The 22,300-nt window shown below is 46.5% G+C and overlaps 2 protein-coding genes across 4 annotated transcripts in view; one reads left to right on the forward strand and one right to left on the reverse strand.

Moving 5' to 3' along the window:
* The window catches only part of LOC137532463 (hyaluronidase-1-like), a 95,841-nt gene extending 85,382 nt beyond the window's left edge, over positions 1-10,459 (reverse strand). The window contains exon 1 of one of the 3 annotated variants that reach the window (XM_068252970.1): positions 9,745-10,459. The gene's annotated coding sequence lies outside the window, so the exon portion shown is untranslated. Of the gene's footprint in view, positions 1-2,943; positions 3,100-8,557; positions 8,581-9,744 lie in introns of those variants that run through there. The other 2 variants (XM_068252974.1, XM_068252973.1) reach the window with 2 other exon arrangements.
* Positions 10,460-10,766: 307 nt separating this feature from the next.
* Positions 10,767-22,300, forward strand: part of LOC137531622 (glycerol-3-phosphate acyltransferase 1, mitochondrial-like) — a 45,326-nt gene continuing 33,792 nt past the window's right edge. The window contains exons 1-2 of the mRNA XM_068251560.1: positions 10,767-10,831; positions 20,907-20,966. The gene's annotated coding sequence lies outside the window, so the exon portion shown is untranslated. The remainder of the gene's footprint in view (positions 10,832-20,906; positions 20,967-22,300) is intronic.

Below are 22,300 nucleotides of genomic sequence, written 5' to 3' on the forward strand. Positions count from 1 at the left end.
CACACACACACACACACACACATTCTCTACATGCAGAACACACACACACACACATTCTCTACATGCAGAACACACACACACACATTCTCTACATGCAGAACACACACACACACATTCTCTACATGCAGAACACACACACACACACATTCTCTACATGCAGAACACACACACACACACACACACACACACACACACATTCTCTACATGCAGAACACACACACACACACACACATTCTCTACATGCAGAACACACACACACACATTCTCTACATGCAGAACACACACACACACATTCTCTACATGCAGAACACACACACACACACATTCTCTACATGCAGAACACACACACACACACACACACACACATTCTCTACATGCAGAACACACACACACACACACATTCTCTACATGCAGAACACACACACACACACACACATTCTCTACATGCAGAACACACACACACACACACACACACACATTCTCTACATGCAGAACACACACACACACACATTCTCTACATGCAGAACACACACACACACACATTCTCTACATGCAGAACACACACACACACACACACACACACATTCTCTACATGCAGAACACACACACACACACATTCTCTACATGCAGAACACACACACACACACACACATTCTCTACATGCAGAACACACACACACACACACACACACACATTCTCTACATGCAGAACACACACACACACACATTCTCTACATGCAGAACACACACACACACATTCTCTACATGCAGAACACACACACACACATTCTCTACATGCAGAACACACACACACACACATTCTCTACATGCAGAACACACACACACACACACACACACACACACACACACACATTCTCTACATGCAGAACACACACACACACACACACATTCTCTACATGCAGAACACACACACACACATTCTCTACATGCAGAACACACACACACACATTCTCTACATGCAGAACACACACACACACACACACACACACATTCTCTACATGCAGAACACACACACACACACACACACACACACACATTCTCTACATGCAGAACACACACACACACACATTCTCTACATGCAGAACACACACACACACACACACACACACACATTCTCTACATGCAGAACACACACACACACACACACACACACATTCTCTACATGCAGAACACACACACACACACATTCTCTACATGCAGAACACACACACACACATTCTCTACATGCAGAACACACACACACACACATTCTCTACATGCAGAACACACACACACACACACACACACACACACATTCTCTACATGCAGAACACACACACACACACACACATTCTCTACATGCAGAACACACACACACACATTCTCTACATGCAGAACACACACACACACATTCTCTACATGCAGAACACACACACACACACATTCTCTACATGCAGAACACACACACACACACACACACACACACATTCTCTACATGCAGAACACACACACACACACATTCTCTACATGCAGAACACACACACACACACACACACACACACACACACACACATTCTCTACATGCAGAACACACACACACACACACACATTCTCTACATGCAGAACACACACACACACACACACACATTCTCTACATGCAGAACACACACACACACATTCTCTACATGCAGAACACACACACACACATTCTCTACATGCAGAACACACACACACACACATTCTCTACATGCAGAACACACACACACACACACACACACACATTCTCTACATGCAGAACACACACACACACACACACACACACATTCTCTACATGCAGAACACACACACACACATTCTCTACATGCAGAACACACACACACACATTCTCTACATGCAGAACACACACACACACATTCTCTACATGCAGAACACACACACACACATTCTCTACATGCAGAACACACACACACACATTCTCTACATGCAGAACACACACACACACATTCTCTACATGCAGAACACACACACACACATTCTCTACATGCAGAACACACACACACACATTCTCTACATGCAGAACACACACACACACATTCTCTACATGCAGAACACACACACACACATTCTCTACATGCAGAACACACACACACACATTCTCTACATGCAGAACACACACACACACATTCTCTACATGCAGAACACACACACACACATTCTCTACATGCAGAACACACACACACACATTCTCTACATGCAGAACACACACACACACATTCTCTACATGCAGAACACACACACACACATTCTCTACATGCAGAACACACACACACACATTCTCTACATGCAGAACACACACACACACACACACACACACACACACACACACACACACACACACACACACACACACACACACACACACACACACACACACACACACACACACACACACACACACACACACACACACACACACACACACACACACACACACACACACACACACACACACACACACACACACACACACACACACACACACACACCTCAAAATGGGAACATTGGCCCCCAAAAGGAATTAAAAAAAATGTTTTAGCCCCCTATCCAACTTAAGTGAGGCTGAGCAAGTCTTTCAAAAGGTGACCCAAAAATAATGGTACAATTTGCCAGACGATTGTTCAAACAATTGTTCACATAAGCATTCAGAAATGCTGGTTTGGGACCACTAAGAAAAATCTCCTAACCAATTCAATCAGATTGATCAAAGGGATCCAAAAATTAGATAGATGGAGATTTAATTAACCTGATCAGATTGGTTAGGAGATTTTTGTCCATTAGTGGTCCCAAACAGTACATACATATTATGTATTTATTTTTCTTAATAATCCTTACTTCATGTTCTCTATGATTATGTACACCTTTTATGCTAGTTCACATCTGATACCTTTTCTTTGCAGCGCTGGGTCCCCGGTTCGAATCCCAGCCAGGGCACTATCTGCAAAGAGTTTGTATGTTCTCTCCGTGTCTGCGTGGGTTTCCTCCAGGCACTCCGGTTTCCTCCCACATTCCAAAAACATACGGATAAGTTAATTGGCTCCCCCTAAAAAAAAAAAAATTGGCCCTAGACTACAGTACTTACACTACATAATATAGACATATGGCAATGGTAGGGATTAGATTGTGAGCTCCTTTGAGGGACAGAGATAGATAAATACAGCGCTGCATAATATGTCGGCGCTATATAAAAATACTAAATAATAATAATAATAATAATAATAATAATAATAATAAGTTCCCATTGCTACAGCAAACAGAAAAGCAGTGCCACACAGGAACCCCACGTTGCGTCACATACAGTCAATGAAAAGTATGCTTCACTGTCACAACATGCATTTTGCGCCATGGGTTATGCTGCCACACATTATTATAGCACAACACACTGCAAATGTCACATAGCTGCATTACAGAGTGGCCATTACAAAAACAAAACAAAAAAAAAAAAAAAAAGGTTCAACATGCTTCCTTGGTTACCCTTGATATACAGACCAAATTTGGTGTCAAATAAATGAATGAATCGCAATCACTCACAACAATCAGCCCCACCCCATAGACTTCAATGCGAGAAGAAGGGAAAAAAAAAAAAAAAAGGGAAAAAAAAAAAAAAAAAAAAAAAAACCACCACACACACACCTTACAAAATCAAGTTACATAATTTTGCCTGCTCATCCCTACATACAAATATGCAAGCCTGGAACATCTACAACCAACATGACCTGTGGTTATCCACCATGTATTCTTGATATCCTACCCCCTCCCAAAAAATCCCAAGAACTTAAACACTGACAGACTGATGGTCTGTGGTCAGAAAACAGCTTACAGGCTGAGCTAAAGAGTCCACCCACCAGAGTGCAGGGGGCAGGAACTCAAACAATGCAGTAGTAGGGAGGGGCAATGAGATGCTAATACTACCAAGTTAGGGCTGGTGCACACCGAGCGGCTTTTTGGGCGTTTTCAGATCCGCTTGCGGCTGCGGATAAGCTTGGTCAATGTATCTCAATGGGGTGGTGCACACCAGAGCGGGAGGCGTTTTGCAGAAACGCATACTCCCGGGGTGAGGCATTTTTTGGATTGTGGATGCGTTTCTGCCTCAATGTTAAGTATAGGAAAAACGCAAACCGCTCTGAAAAACGGCAGTTCAGAGCGGTTTTGCAGGCGTTTTTGTTACAGAAGCTGTTCTGTAACAGCTTTACTGTAACAATATATGAAATGTACTATACTGAAATCCGCTGCAGCAATCCGCAAAACGCCATAGAAAAATAAAAAAAAAAAACCTTTAAAAATCTGCTAGCATTTTGCGGATCTGCTAGCGGTTTTTGGTGTGCACCAGGCCTTAAAGCAGAATCATGCAATTTTATATGCAAATATATGCAGCTTGGAAATGGGACAAATTAATTCTGCCAAGGTGATGGTCCATTTTCACGCTTCATACATTTGTGTGTAAAACTTATAATAATATAATATAAATAATCCTGCACCAGCTGGGAATTATTTGCTTATTGATGATCCCTATGCTACGTACACACATGCGACAACGATCGTTCGTTGAGAACGACGAACGAACTTTTAATTGATGAAAGAACGACCTAAGTAAAGATAGTTTTAAAAGGTGTGTAACGATCTGATCGTTAGAACGAATGTTACATCCATCACGTAAAGCAACTATTGCGCCTGCGCATAAAAATGAGAAGTTTCACAGAGAAATAGTGAAATGCGCATGTCAAGCCTAGTACGAACGACCGTTTCCAACGATGTACTACTTTTGCAAACGATAGTCGCTGGTTAAAATCCACCGAGACAGAACTTTCTTTTGTAGCGATTTGGCTCGTTCGTCGTTTGCCTTAATAGTCGGTGGTTCGTTTTTTGTAACGATCGTCGTTGGTAAAGATCGGGGAACGATCGTTACAAACGAATATAGTCGCATGTGTGTACGCACCTCTAGTCAGGGACTCTACAACATAAACTGGCTATATTTTATTGTTCCAATTCTAAGCAGCAAACATTGCATACAATTAGCATAAAATTGACATCAGGGAATGGTTACCATTTCATTGACCAGGGGAGTTGTTAGGGTCCTGGGAGATCAGGAGCCCCTCTGCAGCGCATTACCACAAAATAGCAGCAGTTGTGTTCCCACACAGAAATATCATAAACTGCCAGAATTTTACAATAATAGGCAGAGTTTCTGTGTTGGCCTGGGTGCTGGGCCGGCCTGGCAGTCATGTGACCTGGGTTGGATGGTGGGGATGCTGTGCTGGCTTAACGAGCTGGTGGTACTGAACTGACTTGCTTAACAGCCTGGTGATGCTGATTGCTGACTGTATTGTGCCAGCTGAGTGACCAGCTGACCTGGGGATGCTATGCTGGGTGACCTGCTGTGCTGCAGGATGGCTGGCTGTTACAGACTGGACCTGCAGCTGCTTGAGGCCTCTTTCAGACAGGTGTTTCACTTACTGCCTGTCATCTGCTCTCCAGCTGGGCACCTGTTACTGCCTCGGTATCAGCATTGGAGTCAGATCTAAGCATGCCATGCTCAGACTGGACATGTCACAGTACTCTGTAGTGTTGTCTGGATCATGAACGATTTGGATTTTTGATCCGAATCTCTTTTGTGAGTCGAATCATCCGGATCATCAAAATGAACAGATGCGGATCAAAAGGGGTGGAGCCAGGAGTGGCACGCCCCATGTCTCAGCAGGCACCGGGGTCCTGGAAGCAGAGCTGAGATGGATCGCTCTGTTGGAGGGGAGCCAGCCTTGCAGGGACAGGTAGAGGGGACATGGGTGCCACTGCCAGATATGTGTGGAGCACACTACTGGCTGCAATGTGCTGCTCATTATTGGCTGTTGTGAACAAATAGGTAACTTTTGGCTGAGAAGCACAGCTCAGTAACTCTGCTGGGCTGAATGAATGACAGGACAGGCACTGTGATGCTGTGCAATATGATCCTCCTGCACTGCTCTAAACAGCTGCACTTATCTTCTCCCATAATTTATGATGTGTTCGAGGTGAGAAAATGGGAATGCTTTCTTTCACTGTGAGACGTTTGCATCCAGAGTATACATATGAACATATAGGTGAAATATATGTAAAGCATATGATTGCAATTGGGTATGGTGTGCAAAAAAAATATTTCTGCTCTCTGCTCACCCCTCTTCGTTCACCTCCTCCCTTCTGTTCACTCCCTGCCCGTCTCTGTCCACCATCCCCCCTTCTCTATCTGTCTACCCCCCTCCCCTTCTCTGTCTGTCCACTGCAGGAAAAGTCCTGTTAGTCATTTCACCCCCCCCCCCCCCCCCAATTGCTTCCCTAATAAAATGATCCGAGATTCGGATCGAAGCTCCTCCGGAGTACTTCCTCCAGCACCCCCTGTAGGCTGTGGGCTTCCTCATCCTCCCAGTCCCACCCATTTTTCTACTGTCTAGCTCGGTAGCCTGGGAGTGCTGGAAATCTGCAGCCATGCACATTCTTGATCATACTCCTGTGGCTAGGAGCATTCTGTGCAGGTACAGTGTGCTACTCACCACAGAAGCACCATTGGGGGGGGGGGGGCACGCAGCCAGGTATACACAATGGAACATGATTGAGCCCAGTCACGGCTTTAAAGAGAACCAGAGACAAGAACATAAGAGATTTATACATACCTGGGGCTTCCTCCAGCCCCATAAGCCTGGATCGCTCCCACACCGCCTTTCTCCGCTGCCTCTGTCCGCCGGTACCGGGACCCGTCATTTCGGCCAGTCGATGCAAGCGCAGTGTGCTCCCTCCGTCCTGCGCAGGCGTACAGAGCCGGAGGGACCCCTGTGCATGAGGAAGACTGGCCGCGTCCGCCGGAAGTGACGGTACCCGGTACCGGCGATAGAGGCAGCAGAGGACGGTGGCGTGGGAGCGATCAAGGCTTATGGGGCTGGAGGAAGCCCCAGGTATGTAGAACATCTTTTTTTCATTTTTTAGGCAGTCTTTGTCTCTGGATCCCTCGGCTTTAACCATTCCAGCCAGCGGAGGTGAGCGACCCCACAAGCTTCAAGGGGCTAGAGGAAAGCCCCAAGTATAAATGCTTGTACACTTTAAAGTACACCGAGCATCAGTACAGAGGGGGAAAAAAATGTTTTTTTAAATGAACCTTGCCATAAGTGACGTTTGCAACTCAGTATGCTGTTGGGAGGCCTGGGGTTACACCATTGCTTACCTACTGGGGGCTACTCGTAAAGCCCCCATTCCTTGTGATGTTCACTATTCCAACCAACCAGAATCCCACTGTAAAAGCACAGTCCCGGCCACAATGCATGCCAGGAGATGCAAGCGGCAATATATACTGGGAGCTGTAGTATGCATTGCGGCCAGGAGCACACTCTACAGCAGGATTCTTTTAGGTGCGGCCAGCTTCAGCTGGCAACCATCACAGGGACAAGGGGCTACATGAACAGTCCTACAGGTAAGAAATTGTGCTCCCCGAACCCCATCAGCATACTGAGTTCCAAACCTCCCTTATGAGGAGGTTCAATTTGGCAAAGAATAAAAAAAAAAAATTCTACAGGTGCACGTGAAGGAAACATGAGGCAAATGAAATCAGTGTAGCTTTATTTACCTAGGACTTCCTGCAGCCCCCAGAAGTCTGTGTCCCTCCCTGCAGTTCTGCTGTCACCCATTCTTCCACTCCGTATGGGTCAGCGGCTAATGCGCATGCATGGGTGCATGCACCGCGCATGGTCACACATCTGGCCAGGAGTGTTCTGCACAATAGTACTGCATAGAATGCTCCCAGGCAAGGCTGCACAAGCATTGCATGCACTCGTGCTTGCACAAAAGCCACCGCTATGGAGGGGACAACAGAAGAATGGGTGACAGCAGAACTGCAGGGAGGACTACACAGACTTTCAGCACTGAAGGAGGCTCCAGGTAAGTAAAGCTAAACTGATTTAAACGAACTGTAAAAGGCCAATGAATAAAATTGCTTATTGTTTACAACGTTCATTCATAGAATATTTAGTCAGTGTCTGCCCATGTTAAAATATTTCTTCTCTCTGAATTTCATTCTGAAATGTATCACTGGAGGCTTTAGTTCTGCCAGGTGATCTGTATGGAATGTTGCAGAGTTCTATGCACAGAGGGAGATATTGCTTGCTTGGCAGTAGGAAGCCATTATTTCCCTCAATGCAATGAGGATCACAGACAGCAAACTGTCAGGACCATATACTGATGGCATCACTCGGTGGGAGGGGTGAAACCACAATATCAGTTATACAGACAGCAGGATAGCCAGGCAATGTGCATTATTTAAAAGGAAATAAACAGGTCAGCCTCTATATCCCGCTTACCTTGGCTTTGCCTCATCAATATCATTTAAAGGGGCACTATTGCTAATCTTATTTTAAGTCTCTTTAACATAAATATCTGTTGTTAATAAAGCAATGTTACTGAGGAGTATGAAGACTGATCAAAAGGCATTTCCTCACTGCTAATACCCACTGATAGCCAGGTAGTCACGAAGGCAGATTTACCTTTCTGACGCCGACTGGGCTAATCCATTATGTAGTAGGGGGCTCCTGTAACTGCTGCTTGAGCTGCCGTTGGTTTTCATCTGGTCAGCTCAGCTAAGCTCTTTCAAACTTCTAACTGCACTATTGTGCAGTTACTGTGCTCAGCGCAGCCTCAGCGCAGCAGCCGTACAGCGCAGGACACCGCCATATGGCTGTATGTTTATGCGCTGCCCGGAAAGGACCCCTTATGGGAAGCTGGCAAAGACACGGACACCTATTGTCCGTCGCCCGGGTAACCAGACTTCGGCTTTTGCCAGCTTCCCATAAGGGGTCCTTTCAGCGCATAAACATACAGCCATACGGCGGTGTCCTGCGCTGTACGGCTGCTGCGCTGAGGCTGCGCTGAGCACAGTAACTGCACGATAGTGCAGTTAGAAGTTTGAAAGAGCTTAGCTGAGCTGACCAGATGAAAACCAACGGCAGCTCAAGCAGCAGTTACAGGAGCCCCTTACTACCTACCCTACTACTACCTGGCTATCAGTGGGTATTAGCAGTGAGGAAATACCTTTTGATCAGTCTTCATACTCCTCAGTAACATTGCTTTACTAACAGATATTTATGTTAAAGAGACTTAAAATAAGAAGATTAGCAATAGTGCCCCTTTAAAGGACAACTGCAACAAGAGATATGGGGGCTGCAAAAAGTATTTTCCTTTTAAACAATACCATTTGCTTTGCTATACAGCTGATCTATTTGGTTGCAGTAGTGACTGAATCCCACCAGAAACAAGCATCAGATAAGTCAGAAGTGACAATGTCAGAAGCACCTGATATGCTGCATGCTTGTTCAGGGTCAATAGCTAAAAAGACTACAGGCAGAGGATAAGCAGGATAGCCAAGAAACTGGTATTGTTTAAAGGGAACCTAAACTGAGAAGGATATGGATTTTTTATTTAAAAATTATACCAGTTGCCTAACTCTCCTGATGATCCAGTGTATCTAATACTGTTAGCCACAGCCCCTAAACAAGCATGCAGCTCAGGTGCTCAGACTGGATTAGCTGCATGCTTGTTTCTGGTGTGATTAAGCCACTACAGTCAAAGAGATCAGTAGGACTGCCAGGCAACTGGTATTGTTTAAAAGGAAACATTCATATCCCTCTCAGTTAAGTTTCCCTTTAAAAGCAAGTGAGTAAGCTCAGATACTTACTGTGAGGACAGCTGGGGTACGAGGCTGGCTTCTGCTGCTGGCCCTGATGGAGGAGGAGGAGGCACGAGGCTGGCTTCAGCTGCTGGAGGAGGCACGAGGCTGGCTTCAGCTGCTGGAGGAGGCACGAGGCTGGCTTCAGCTGCTGGAGGAGGCACGAGGCTGGCTTCAGCTGCTGGAGGAGGCACGAGGCTGGCTTCAGCTGCTGGAGGAGGCACGAGGCTGGCTTCAGCTGCTGGAGGAGGCACGAGGCTGGCTTCAGCTGCTGGAGGAGGCACGAGGCTGGCTTCAGCTGCTGGAGGAGGCACGAGGCTGGCTTCAGCTGCTGGAGGAGGCACGAGGCTGGCTTCAGCTGCTGGAGGAGGCACGAGGCTGGCTTCAGCTGCTGGAGGAGGCACGAGGCTGGCTTCAGCTGCTGGAGGAGGCACGAGGCTGGCTTCAGCTGCTGGAGGAGGCACGAGGCTGGCTACAGCTGCTGGAGGAGGCACGAGGCTGGCTACAGCTGCTGGAGGAGGCACGAGGCTGGCTACAGCTGCTGGAGGAGGCACGAGGCTGGCTACAGCTGCTGGAGGAGGCACGAGGCTGGCTTCAGCTGCTGGTCCTGGGTAAGGACACATAGGATGGCGGGCAGAGACAGGCATGCTATGGGCCCTACACGCCAGACTATATCAGCTGATTCCCATGCACAATACTGAAGTACTACTCAAACCTCCCACCTTTTCACATCAAATCCACACCCACTGCCAGTGATTGGTCAGAGGGCGATGGGGTTTCTTGTAACAGACTCTGAGCTAGATGATGATGACATAAGCACCAAACCCCGCCCACAACACATTGCCAACCGTCTGTTAATTAACAAACTTTATATAAATTGTGTTACTTTTTTGTGTCTGGGATTTCTTTTTTAATTGCTGCAATGTCCATAAATATATGTTTCCTGCTGAGCCTGCAGACAAGAGTCTCGCCCCTCAGCCCTGTCCCTCCCCTTGGCCAATGATGTCACCAGTTTCTTTTTCCCTCCGTTTTGGCCCCGCCCCCACATGTGGCAGAAAGAAGGGAAGGACGAGTGTTTGAAACATGAGGATGTGATGTGAGTGACTGGCATGCACAGAGCTGAATTTCTGGGAAGCCAACATAGGATGGTGCCTGGGGTGGGAAATTGCTAGGGGCGGATGGGGAGCTGCACACGTTGGGCTCTATTCATAAAACATTTGCGGTAAAAAAAATCTTGGAGGAAAAACACCACATCGGTATTTTAGACTTCTGTGTGCTAATTCATAAAAATGTATACACTTGCGATAATAGGTTGGGGAATTCCTGCGCTAAACTGGCTGTACTGCTGAGTTGTTACATTTGCTGGCTGAGTTGATACATTTCTCCTGCAGAGACAGCAAAGTATAAAGGAGGCAGCCCCAGCATCCCTTTACATGTGCATTTTTCTGCCTCTCCTCCTGAATCTGCGCTGAATCTGTCTATTAGTCTTCCTAATCAATCTATTTAATTGCTGCAGCTTAGAAGTTCCAGAAATGTTACACATGCAGGCTTTCGATGTGAAATGTATCTGAAAACAGGTACCCAAGGGGTTAAAAAAAAACACAGCCTTGGTATTCTGGAATGCCTTGTCTGCTCTCCTCTCACTGCAGCTGTCTGGGAGGTCTGTCTCTCCATTAGCTTGCCTGGCTTATCGCTTTATCTAAACAGCCTGGTTTCTCCACACATTCTGCCTGCTCTAATCTTTATAAATTAACCTTCAGTGACATGTGTTGTGATAATCTCTGCACAGGGCGGTAATTTCCCCGCACTGCACAGGAATGTCAGATTTTCATGCAGAAACGGCCTTTATGAATTCCCACTTTGCTAAATGGTCGGGAAAGTCTGCTGTTTTGAGCGGAAAACTTGCGATAAAGTTTTATGAATAGAGCCTAAAGCCACAGACACATGGCAGCCACGGTCTGTCCACACTGCAGCCCGTCCTGAGTGTGCAGCGGGCGGCTAAGCAGAGGCAGGAACACAGGAGAGAGTTTGCTGAGCTGATGGGAGCCTGCAGCGGCAGGACGGAGGCCGCAGGGTGACATCTCCCTGCACTGTTTAGGATGCTCTCTCCCGTCTCTACCTATAGTAACCCCTTCAGGACTGGTGGAGAGTGCTCTTCAGTGCAGCCTCCCCTGTGCAGATAAGAGAGGAGATATCACGCTGCCTGGAGGAACAGATGTGCCTGCTGGGAATACCTTCCGCTGCTTCAAAGCCCGAGTATGTGGTGACCTGGGTCCCCTTCTGGTTGAATAGGCTTGTTCAGTGCACAAGGGCAGCAGTGGGTGAGCACATTTGTACTTGGCATGTGTAAGTAAGGTGTGCACATGCCCAGTAGAATTAAATGGTTGTACATAGAGGAAAAAAACAGCATGCAAGTGTTTAAGTTCTACTCGGCATGCATAATCGATCCTTTTTGCACATGCCCAGTACAGACACACCCACGGCCATGGTTGCACAGTGAATAAACCTATTGGACCAAAGAGGGACCCAGCACTGGAATGGTGCACAAACGCTTCTGGGGTGGCACACCTTGCCCGAGTGTTGGGTGCTGAACCTGGGTGCTAAGCCATGTCACCCAAATGTCAATAGTAGCAAACGAATTTAGGTCAGCACACAATCATCACAAAGCAGTTTTTAATGTTATTGCATAAGTCAGCACAAGCTTGCGCGCGCCTGAAAACGCCATAAATCACCCCTAATTCCCTCTGGCAAAATCCACGACTTTCTAGATCGTGGATGTTGCTGCCCTAAGGAAGCAGAGCTTTCAGCTGCAGCTCTGCCTCCATACGTGTCAATCCACGCGTATCTTCGCCTCTCCCCTGCCCCTCTCAGTGAAGGAAGACTGAGAGGGACAGGGAGAGGCGGCGATCAGCGCTTGATGGACGCGTATAGAGGCAGAGCTGCAGCAGAAAGCTCTGCCTCTATGCGAAAGGAGCCCTGCAATGTCCCCCAGGTAATTTGGGCTGGTTTATGGTGTTTTCAGCCACAGGGATGCAGCGTTTTAGGAGGGGCAATTAGGTTAAAGAGGTTTTTAAAGTAAAAACCTCATTTTTAGTAGACTTCAGAGTCTCTTTAAAAGGACAGTTGCGAGCTAAAAAAAAGCGATCTGCATGGAGGGGACTGGAGGAAGCCCCAGGTATGTATAAAACTCCATGTGTGCTTGCATGTGGAATAACGTGCGCTTTTTTTTTTTTTTTTTTTTTTTATAACTGCTAATGTAATTGATAGCAAAAACACACACAGTGCTGCACTCTGCTGTCAGTTATTTTCTGCATGCGGAAAACAAGTTTAAAGTGTACCTGATACTGGGGTGGGGGAAAGATTCATACATACCTGGGGCTTCCTCGCTGTCCTCCCGGGACACCTCGATCTGCTGCTAGGGTCCTCTGAAGTTTCTTCAGCTGCGCATTCACCGCCATTGCACTCCTAACTCCAGGAGCGTTGTGCACCTGTACAGTAGTACTGCGCAGACACAGTATGCTCTTTGCAATGGGAGCATGATGGGGGCGGTAACGTGGCCGAGCCGCGCATGTGCAGAGGACCCTAGCGGCAGATTGAGGCAGCCCAGGAGGATGGCAAAGGAGCCAAAGGTCTGAAGGGGCTGGAGGAGGCCCCAGGCATGCATGAATTTTTTTTCCCCACCACTGTCTCAGGTTCCCTTTAAAGTGGACCTGAACTCTTGCACTTGACAGAAGAAAAACATATAGAAAGTAGGCCTAAGGCCCGTTTTACAGACGGGCGCTAGGCTCCTTCTGATTAAGCCGCCAACCCCCCCCCCCCCCACCCAACCACCACCGTACTATTGTAACAAATGACGGGTCCGTTAGACCTTCCCGCTGGGCGGACGGTCTGCCGACAGCAGGATGTGTGTACAGTCTGTCGGCAGACTGATAAGACATATATTTTTTTTTTTTTTTTGACAGATCCACTCAGTGCTCACAAATGACAACAAATTTGTTTTATCAATATTTGGGCTCCTCGATCCCCCTTGTGTTTCTTTGTTACAGCTGATACAAATCCTACAATAAATCTTCAGTGTTTCTACTTCCTGCTTTCATGGAAGCGGAAATAATGTTAACATTCTGTGCTTTCAAATGACCTTATTTGCAGTGACAGTCAGCTGACCCAGGGGAGAGATCAAATTACAGTTGTGATTAGACACAGATGAGGGGGAATTAGACAGACTTACCTCTCTAAATACATACAGGGTGCATTTCTCTCTGTTTTATTTCTGTCCTGGTCAAGAGTTCAGGTCCACTTTAACCACTTGAGGACCACAGTGCTAAACCCCCCCTAAAGACCAGGCCATTTCTTACTAAAAGGGCCACTGCAGCTTTAAGGGCTCGCTGCAAGGCCACACAACACAGCACACAAGTGATTCCCCTCCCCCCCCTTTTCTCCCCACCAACAGAGCTCTCTGTTGGTGGGGTCTGGTCGCCCCCCACGTTTATTTTTTTGACAAATATTTATTTATTTTTAATAAAAAGGTGTATTTCTTTAATTTTTACCACCTTCCCTCCCTCCCCCGGCCAGCCTATCACAGCGATTGGCTGTGATAGGCTTCAGCCTATCACTGCCGATCGCTCCTGCATCCCACAGAAGGATAGTCGTTTCACACGGCTGTCCCCACTACAGTGCTGCTGCAGATCGCATCACCGCTCGAGGACTGAAGGCTGGGCGGAGCTCCGCCTTTCAAGTGGAGATGCGCCCGCATCCGCGCGCAATCTCCTGTAGTGGCCGGCCCCAGGAAATGGCGTTAGGCGGTCCTGGGGCTTCCGCCGCGGTCACGCCCATTGGCGTTACGCGGTTGTTAGGTAGTTAAACAATACTAGTTGCCTGGCAGTCCTGCTGATCCCTTTTGCTGCAGTAGTGTCTGAATCACACACCTGCAACAAGCATGTGGATAATCCAGTCAGAAAGACCTGATCTGCATGCTTTTTCAGGGTCTATGACTAAAAATATTAGAGGCAGATGACCAGCAGGACAGCCCGGCAAATGGAAATAGGGAAATATTTTAAATGTTGCAATACCCGTGACAAATGGGCAAATAAAATGTGTGGCTTTTATCCACAGTAGAACATTTTATTTTATGACTAGAATGGCCGAAAACTGAAATCTATTTTTCCACTTTTTGATTATTATTCCCATTAAAATGCATTTAGAATAAAATAATTCTTAGCATAATTTACCACTCAAAGAAAGCCTAATTGGTGGTGAAGAAAACAAGATATAGATGATTTGTTGTGATAAGTAGTGATTAGGTTATTGGTGAAAGAAAGGGAGGAGCGCTGAAAGGTGAAAATTTCTCTGGTCCTAAAGGGGAAGAAACCCCTCAGTGGTCAAATGGTTAAATTAAACAAAGCACTCCACTCTGGCCAAGAAGTGGATGTTTTTAATGCTAGAGAGGGTAGATCAGGCCTAAAGCCGCTATTATCTGTGTGAATAGTGAGATTCAAACAGACAAAAGGCCAGGATCCAATCCGCCGTCACTTGGTTGAGTGATAAAAATCACAGAAGTTCTTTTATATTGTAACAGCTTAATACTTTTATTAATTGCTCCTCCAGCTTTCAAGAGAAGCACAACGTGACCTTAACCCTCCTGGCGGTTTGCTAAAAAATCGCCAGGGGGCAGCAAATCTTTTTTTTAAAATTTTTTTTTTTTCTTTCATGTAGCGAGACAAAGTCTCGCTACATGATAGCCGCTACTCAGCGGCATCCCCCCAGCCCCTCCGATCGCCTCCGGCGATCAGGAGATCCCGTTCAAAGAACGGGATCTCCTGGAGGGCTTCCCCCGTCGCCATGGCGACGGGGCGGGATGACGTCATCGACGTTGTGACGTCAAAGGGGATTCCTATCCACCCCATAGAGCTGCCTGGCACTGATTGGCCAGGCAGCGCACGGGGTCTGGGGGGGGGGCGGCTGCGGCGCGACGGATAGCGGCGGCGATCGGGCACTGCACGCAGCTAGCAAAGTGCTAGCTGCGTGCAGCAAAAAAAGAATTATGCAAATCGGCCCAGCGGGGTCTGAGCGGTGCCTTCCGGCGGCATAGCCCGAGCTCAGCTCGGGCTTACCGCCAGGAAGGTTAAAGTGTACCCGAAGCAATAGTGCATACTTACCTAAGAAGGGTGAATCCTCTGGATCCTATAGAGCAATCATTTGCAAATTCTGACCCGGGGTACAAATATGGCCTGCCGAGCCATTTCTGGTGTCTCCCAAAGCTCTTTGCAGTTGTTAATTCCATGTGGCCCACAGGCTGTAGCTGCGGTGCCGCATGCAGGGGTGTACGTAGCGGCAATCAGCAAAAATGAGTTTAATTTTGCTAGTTCGGCCCCCTAGCACTCTCAAGAACAGCGATATGGCCCTTGGCCTCAAAAGTTTGGAGACTCCTGCTGTAGAGGCTTCCCATTGCATCCTCCAGTCCCCTGTTGCCAAACGCAGTCCCTCGGAAGATTACAGACGAGGGCTTTATGGTAGGAACATCAGGCCTGCGCACCTCTTCAGGCATAAGTGGGGGTGTACTGCGCCTATTGTTGCAGTACGGCCACACTCAAGCTAGAAGAGGAGTGCAGCCCAGATGTTAAGGAGGGTCCCGGAGAGCTGCGGCTGGAGCCAAGAGGATCCGGGAAGCCTCTATAGCAGTGGTTCCCAACCTTTTCCGGGCCGGGGAACACTTAGCTAGCATAGTTGCCCCAGTATAGGGAGTTTAGTTGCCCCAGTATGGTTAGTATAGTTACCCCAGTATAGTGCCCCAGTATAGCTAGTATAGTCCCAGTATGGATAGGTAGTGCCCCAGTATAGCCAGTAAAGTGCCCAGTATAGCTAGTATAGTACCCAGATAGCTAGTATAGTGCCCAGTATAGCTAGCATAGTGCCCAGTATAGGTAGGTAGTGCCCCAGTATAGTGCCCAGTATAGCTAGTATAGTTGCCCCCAGTATAGCTAGTTTAGTTGCCCCCAGTGTAGGTAGTTTCGTTGCCCCCAGTATAGCTAGTTTCGTTGCCCCCAGTATAGCTAGTTTAGTTGCCCCCAGTATAGCTAGTACAGTTCCCCCCAGTATAGATGCCCAAGAGGGGGGGAAGCAGTGCTAGGAGGGGCAGTGGTGGGGAGGGGGGAAATATCCCCCCCCCCTCCCTCACCTGGGACCCCTCCTTCTGCCTCTCTCCCCCTCCGTTTAGCGGTGGCGGGGAGGCATACGGAGAATTACTCACCACTTCTGCGTTCCAAGCGCCGGCAACGTCATGTCGTCACACATCTCCGCCTTCAATACCGCCCACTGTGCTTCCGCTAATCAGGAAGAACAGTGGGCGGCATTGAAGGCGGAGATGTGTGACGACTTGACGTTGCCGGCGCTTGGAACGCGGAAGTGGTGAGTAATTCTCCGTATGCCTCCCCGCCGCCGAGCCGCACTTGCCACCGCTAAACGGAGGGGGAGAGAGGCAGAAGGAGGGGTCCCAGGTGAGGGAGGGGGGGATATTTCCCCCCTCCCCACCGCTGCCTCCACTGCCCCTCCTTCTAGCGCTACTTCCCCCCTCCTGCACCCTAAAGTAGGTACAGGTCTGGCGAGAGGCCAGACCTGTACGGCACACCGGGCAACATGCCGCGGCACACTGGTTGGGAAACACTGCTCTATAGGATCCAGAGACTTTCCTCTTCCTCACTTTAAAGTGTCAATATACTTAAAGTGGAACTGCACTGTTGCGCAGGGCAGAAGGAAAACAGAGAAGAATGCACCCTGAGTGTTATTAGAGAAAAGAGCCTGCCTAATTTCCCCTCATTCAAGTAATCACAAGTGTAATTTCATCTCTCAGCTGTGTCAGCCCAGGAATTCGTCAATCTCCACAGACACAGCTAATATCTAAACACGGGATTTAACTCTTTCTCCGCTTCCTTAAAAGCATGAAGTAGACACACTGCAGATTTATTGTAGGAGCCCTGTAAGCTGTAATAAAGAATTGTTTTTCTTTAACCACTTCACAACTGAGGGGTTTTACCCCTGGAGCACCAGAGCAATTTTCAACTTTCAGAGCTCCTTCCATTCATTCGTCTATAACTTTATCATTACTTATCGCAATTAAATGAACTATATCTTGTTTTTTTCGCCACCAATTAGGCTTTCGTTAGGTGGGACATTATGCCAAGAATTATTTTAATTTAAATGTGTTTTAATGGGAAAATAGGAAAAAATGTGGGGGAAAAAATCATCATTTTTCAGTTTTTCAGACATTATAGTTTTTAAATAATGCATGCTACTGTAATTAAAATCCATGAAATTTATTTTCCCATTTGTCCCAGTTATTACACCGTTTAAATTATGTCCCTATCACAATGTTTGGCGCCAATATTTTATTTGGAAATAAAGGTGCATTTTTTTCAGTTTTACGTCCATCCCTAATTACAAGCCCATAGTTTATAAAGTAACAGTGTTATACCCTCTTGACATAAATATTTAAAGAGTTCAGTCCCTAAGGTAACTATTTATGTATTTTTTTTTTTATTGTAATTTTTTTTCTTTTTATTACAAAAAATAAATAAAAAATTGGGGCGTGTAGGAGGTAATGAGTTAATTTATAATGTAAAAGAATGTATTTGTATATGAAAAATGTTTTTGCCTGTAGTTTTACTTTTTGGCCACAAGATGGCCACAGTAATTTTTTGTAGTTGCGTCTGTAAGCGTAGGAAGTACACTTACAGGAAGTTTAGGGAGGCTGGGAAACTTTTTTTTTTTTTTCACAATGATCGCGCAGCTTCTCATAGAAGCAGCCGATCATTGCTGGGGGGCTTAGATCAACGAACTAGAACAGTTTTTCCTGTCCATTAATTTCTGGACGAGCGGGCGGCGGCGGCGTGCACAAGCGTGGGAGTGTGGTCAGTGGCGGTAGCGGCGGGGGGTGCGTGTATCTACGCTCCTGGTGGGGAAAGGATGATAAAAGGAGCGTAGATTCACACACCCGTGGTGGTAAAGTGGTTAAAGGTTATTATGCTGTTATCTTTTAGAGCAGAGAGGCAGTTCTGAGTGCAGGTCCGCTTTAAGTGTATTTAACCATTTAAGGACCGTAGGTTTACACCCCTCTAGTGACCAGGCTATATTTTACAAATTATGTCACTGCAGCTTTAAGGCCTTGCTGCAGGATCGTACAACTCAGCTCACAAGTGATTCCCCCTGCCCCTGCCTTTTCTGCCCCCTAACAGATATTTCTGTTGGTGGGCTCTGATCGCTGCCAGCATGTGTATAATTTTTTTTTTTGTACATTTTTTATAAATTTTCCTATTTTTTTTCCCCCACCCTCCCCCCGCCAGCCAGTGGCAGCGATTGGCTGTCATAGGCTGACACGCTGTCCCCAGTACAGCGCTGCAACATGTAAATAGACGGCGGTTTTGCCATCTAACAGTCTCCTAGCGGTGATCTCATTGGCGCGCCTAATCCCCTGCACTTTCCGCCCCCAGGACTTCATGCCAATTGGCTTAGAGCGGTCCTGGGTCTGCCGCTATGTTCATGCCAGTTGGCGTGGAGCAGTCGGCAAAAAGTTAAAATTAGCTGCATATCCTAGCTTGTAAAGGTGTGAGGTGGGGTCTGCATGGATGGGTCTTGTTTTCCCAGCACATCCCACAGATGCTCTGTTGGAATTTCAAAACCAAAGACCAAGTCACCATCTTCCATTGCTCTATGGTCCAGTTCTGACTCATGTGCCCGTGGTAGGTGCTTTCAGTGGTCTACTGGGATCTTCCTCATAGGCAGCCCCATATTCAGCAAGCTGCTATGTCAGGATACTGTTGGCTAATGACCAGTAATGCGTTTTGCAGCAGTCTGTGCTGCAGTGGTGGGATAAGGCCACAGGGGCTAGCTTAATTTCCCCACAAACCTTGTCAAGCCCTGGGCAGCCATGGCATGTTATCCGTTCACCAGCTGTCTTTCCTTGGACCACTTGTCATAGGCATCAACCAGTGGATACCAGGGACACCTTGCAAGACCTGCTGTGTTGGAGTTGCTGTGGCCCGGTCATCTAGCCACCACAATTTGGCTTTGCCTAAGCACTCTGTTCCTTAAGTTTGCTGGATCTTCCTGCTGCCAGTACATCAGCCTTCAAAAAGTAACTATTTGCATGGCTTATGTTTGCCTCCGCTTCCTAGGTGTCAATAGGAGATCATCAGTGTAAAGGTTCCTGTACATTACTCTATTTGAGCATCAATATGTGGGAGATTCCTAATCGTAATGATCAAATCTGCCAGAGATCAATGCTGCAATTGTAATTTTTGATTGATTTCTGGTCAAAATCGATCAAAACTCTTGGAACGAACTCAGTGGAGTGTGCAGCGGTCGATGGATCTGCGGCCGATCTTCTGCCCTCCGGCTGTGCAGAGTGTTGCAGGCTCACCTGTCCACCAGGGCGCCTTCTCTTGTGTCCCGGATCTTTCTCCATTGTCACCAGGGATGCCTATAGCTCATGACCCTGCATGTGACATTATTACATGTGGCAGGGTCAGAGGGGGACTGTCTCCCCTGGTGGCAATGAAGAAAGATGCATAACTCGGGAGGAGGTGCTCCAGAAGTGAGACGCTCCACAGATTTCTAATAGATCCCTGTCTAAAAAGATACGATCAGAGAGGGATCTTTCAGATGGTTGATTATAGTGGCCATCTGCCAGTGTATGGCCACCTTATCTCCTGTCATCTGTCAGTGTAAAAAGAGGCACTTTAGTGAAAAGGGGGAAAAAAGTAAATCGATACTTTGCAAAGTGCGAAGTTAAAAAACAGAAGCGAGATCAAGAAATGATTGATATTCGCCATGTAATTTGGTCCTATTGTTTGATCCACAATCAGCCTGCACGCCATCATTTTTACTACTTGAAGACATGAAAAAAAACGCACCAATTGCCATTATCTATAACCACACCCCCTAACAATGCTATAGGCTAAAAGCGTACCAACTGATTAAGTGTATATAGGGGCCTTACAGTTCCTGTTTAAGATAGTGGCTGATTAAAGAATATCGGAGGTTTCTGATAATTATTCACACTGGTAGATTGTTTGTTTTTATATAAGTATTTTCATTTGGTCTGTAGTGAAGTTTGTAGTCCTTGTTTTCAGGTATATCTGATAATCTTTTTTTCTTTGTTTTTTTTTTCCATTTACCAGAGCCACAGATGTGACAGAGTGTTGACAGATCATCAAGTTTGACCAATCATGTTTTATTCAGTAAGTAGACTTACACTGGGCAGTTGGGCTGCCACACACAGACTTTCCAGACCTGATTCCATCAGTGTAATGCTGAATACACACGGTGCGTTCCCGCACTCGATTTCCCGCTCGATTCCCGTCGATTCGTTTATTTCCAACATGTCCACTTTTCATTTCGATGGATCGTTAGGTCGATTTGGCATACTTTACATGCGAATCGACCTAACGATCCATCGAAATGAAAAGTAGACATGTTGGAAATAAACGAATCGACGGGAATCGAGCGGGACCTCGAGTGCGCGAACGCACCGTGTGTATTCAGCATTAGCAAGATGCCAAATTCTATTGCCGTTACTGTGTTATGCAGCTAGTACGCCAGAAAATTAATTGTTACATTTTGTTATAGTTTTAGGCTACGTTTCCACTGTAGCGTGAAATTTTCGCATCCAGAAAAATCTTATAAGAGTTTTCTGATTTGTGAAAATTCGCTTGTAAATTTTTATACGCGTTTTTATACGAATTTTCGTACGCGAAAATTCACATTAAATATAACATAATCTGCATAGTAACAGCTTAGTCATGACTGCTGACAACTTCCTGTAATCATAGATTTAATGCGAATTTTCGCTCAAATAATGCAAAAATTTGCATTGCTATACGTTGCCTATGCAAAGCATTGTGCACAAATGTTACGCGATGTCCAAAAAAATGATGCAGTACCTCAGATTTTTTCACCATACGAACGAATACCAAAATTCGCTTTGCATGGAAACCGCACCATTCAGTACCATTAGTTATCAAATCAATGCAAATTTTCTGATAGAAAAATCTGGCTCACAACGCACAAGTGGAAACCTAGCCAAAGCCCGGTTCACACTGGACAGATCAACAACTACAACATCTGTGTAAATACTGATCCATTTCACAAATACGTTTTTTTCTTTCCATCTGTTTTTGATCCATTCCAGTGGCGCGGGGTCAATGCGATGTCTGTCGCCCCAGAATTATTGTAGCCTTCCCAAACTTGTGGTCCGTTCCGCAGAATGTGCCAAACGGCTCAGTTCTAACAGAGCAGTGTGAACAGATTCTATTGAGTTAGGTTTCGTCCACCTCCTTGTGTGTACGCATCATGTTTTCACAGCAAATGGACTGGTGTCATTTTGCAGTGATAATTTGTTAGAAGTGTCTATTCTGTTTTAATTTTCACTCCCCTCATTGCGTCTCGTGTCAGCTGATTTCACGCAAGGCTTGGCTACTGTGAAGGTGCAAACACACATCCGATTTTGATTGGCCAATCATTGACCAATTTTACCACCTTCATGTAGTATGTCTACTTAGAGTGTGGCCTGTCT

This window comes from Hyperolius riggenbachi, chromosome 9, assembly GCF_040937935.1.
Source record: "Hyperolius riggenbachi isolate aHypRig1 chromosome 9, aHypRig1.pri, whole genome shotgun sequence".
NCBI classification, from domain to species: Eukaryota; Metazoa; Chordata; class Amphibia; order Anura; family Hyperoliidae; genus Hyperolius; species Hyperolius riggenbachi.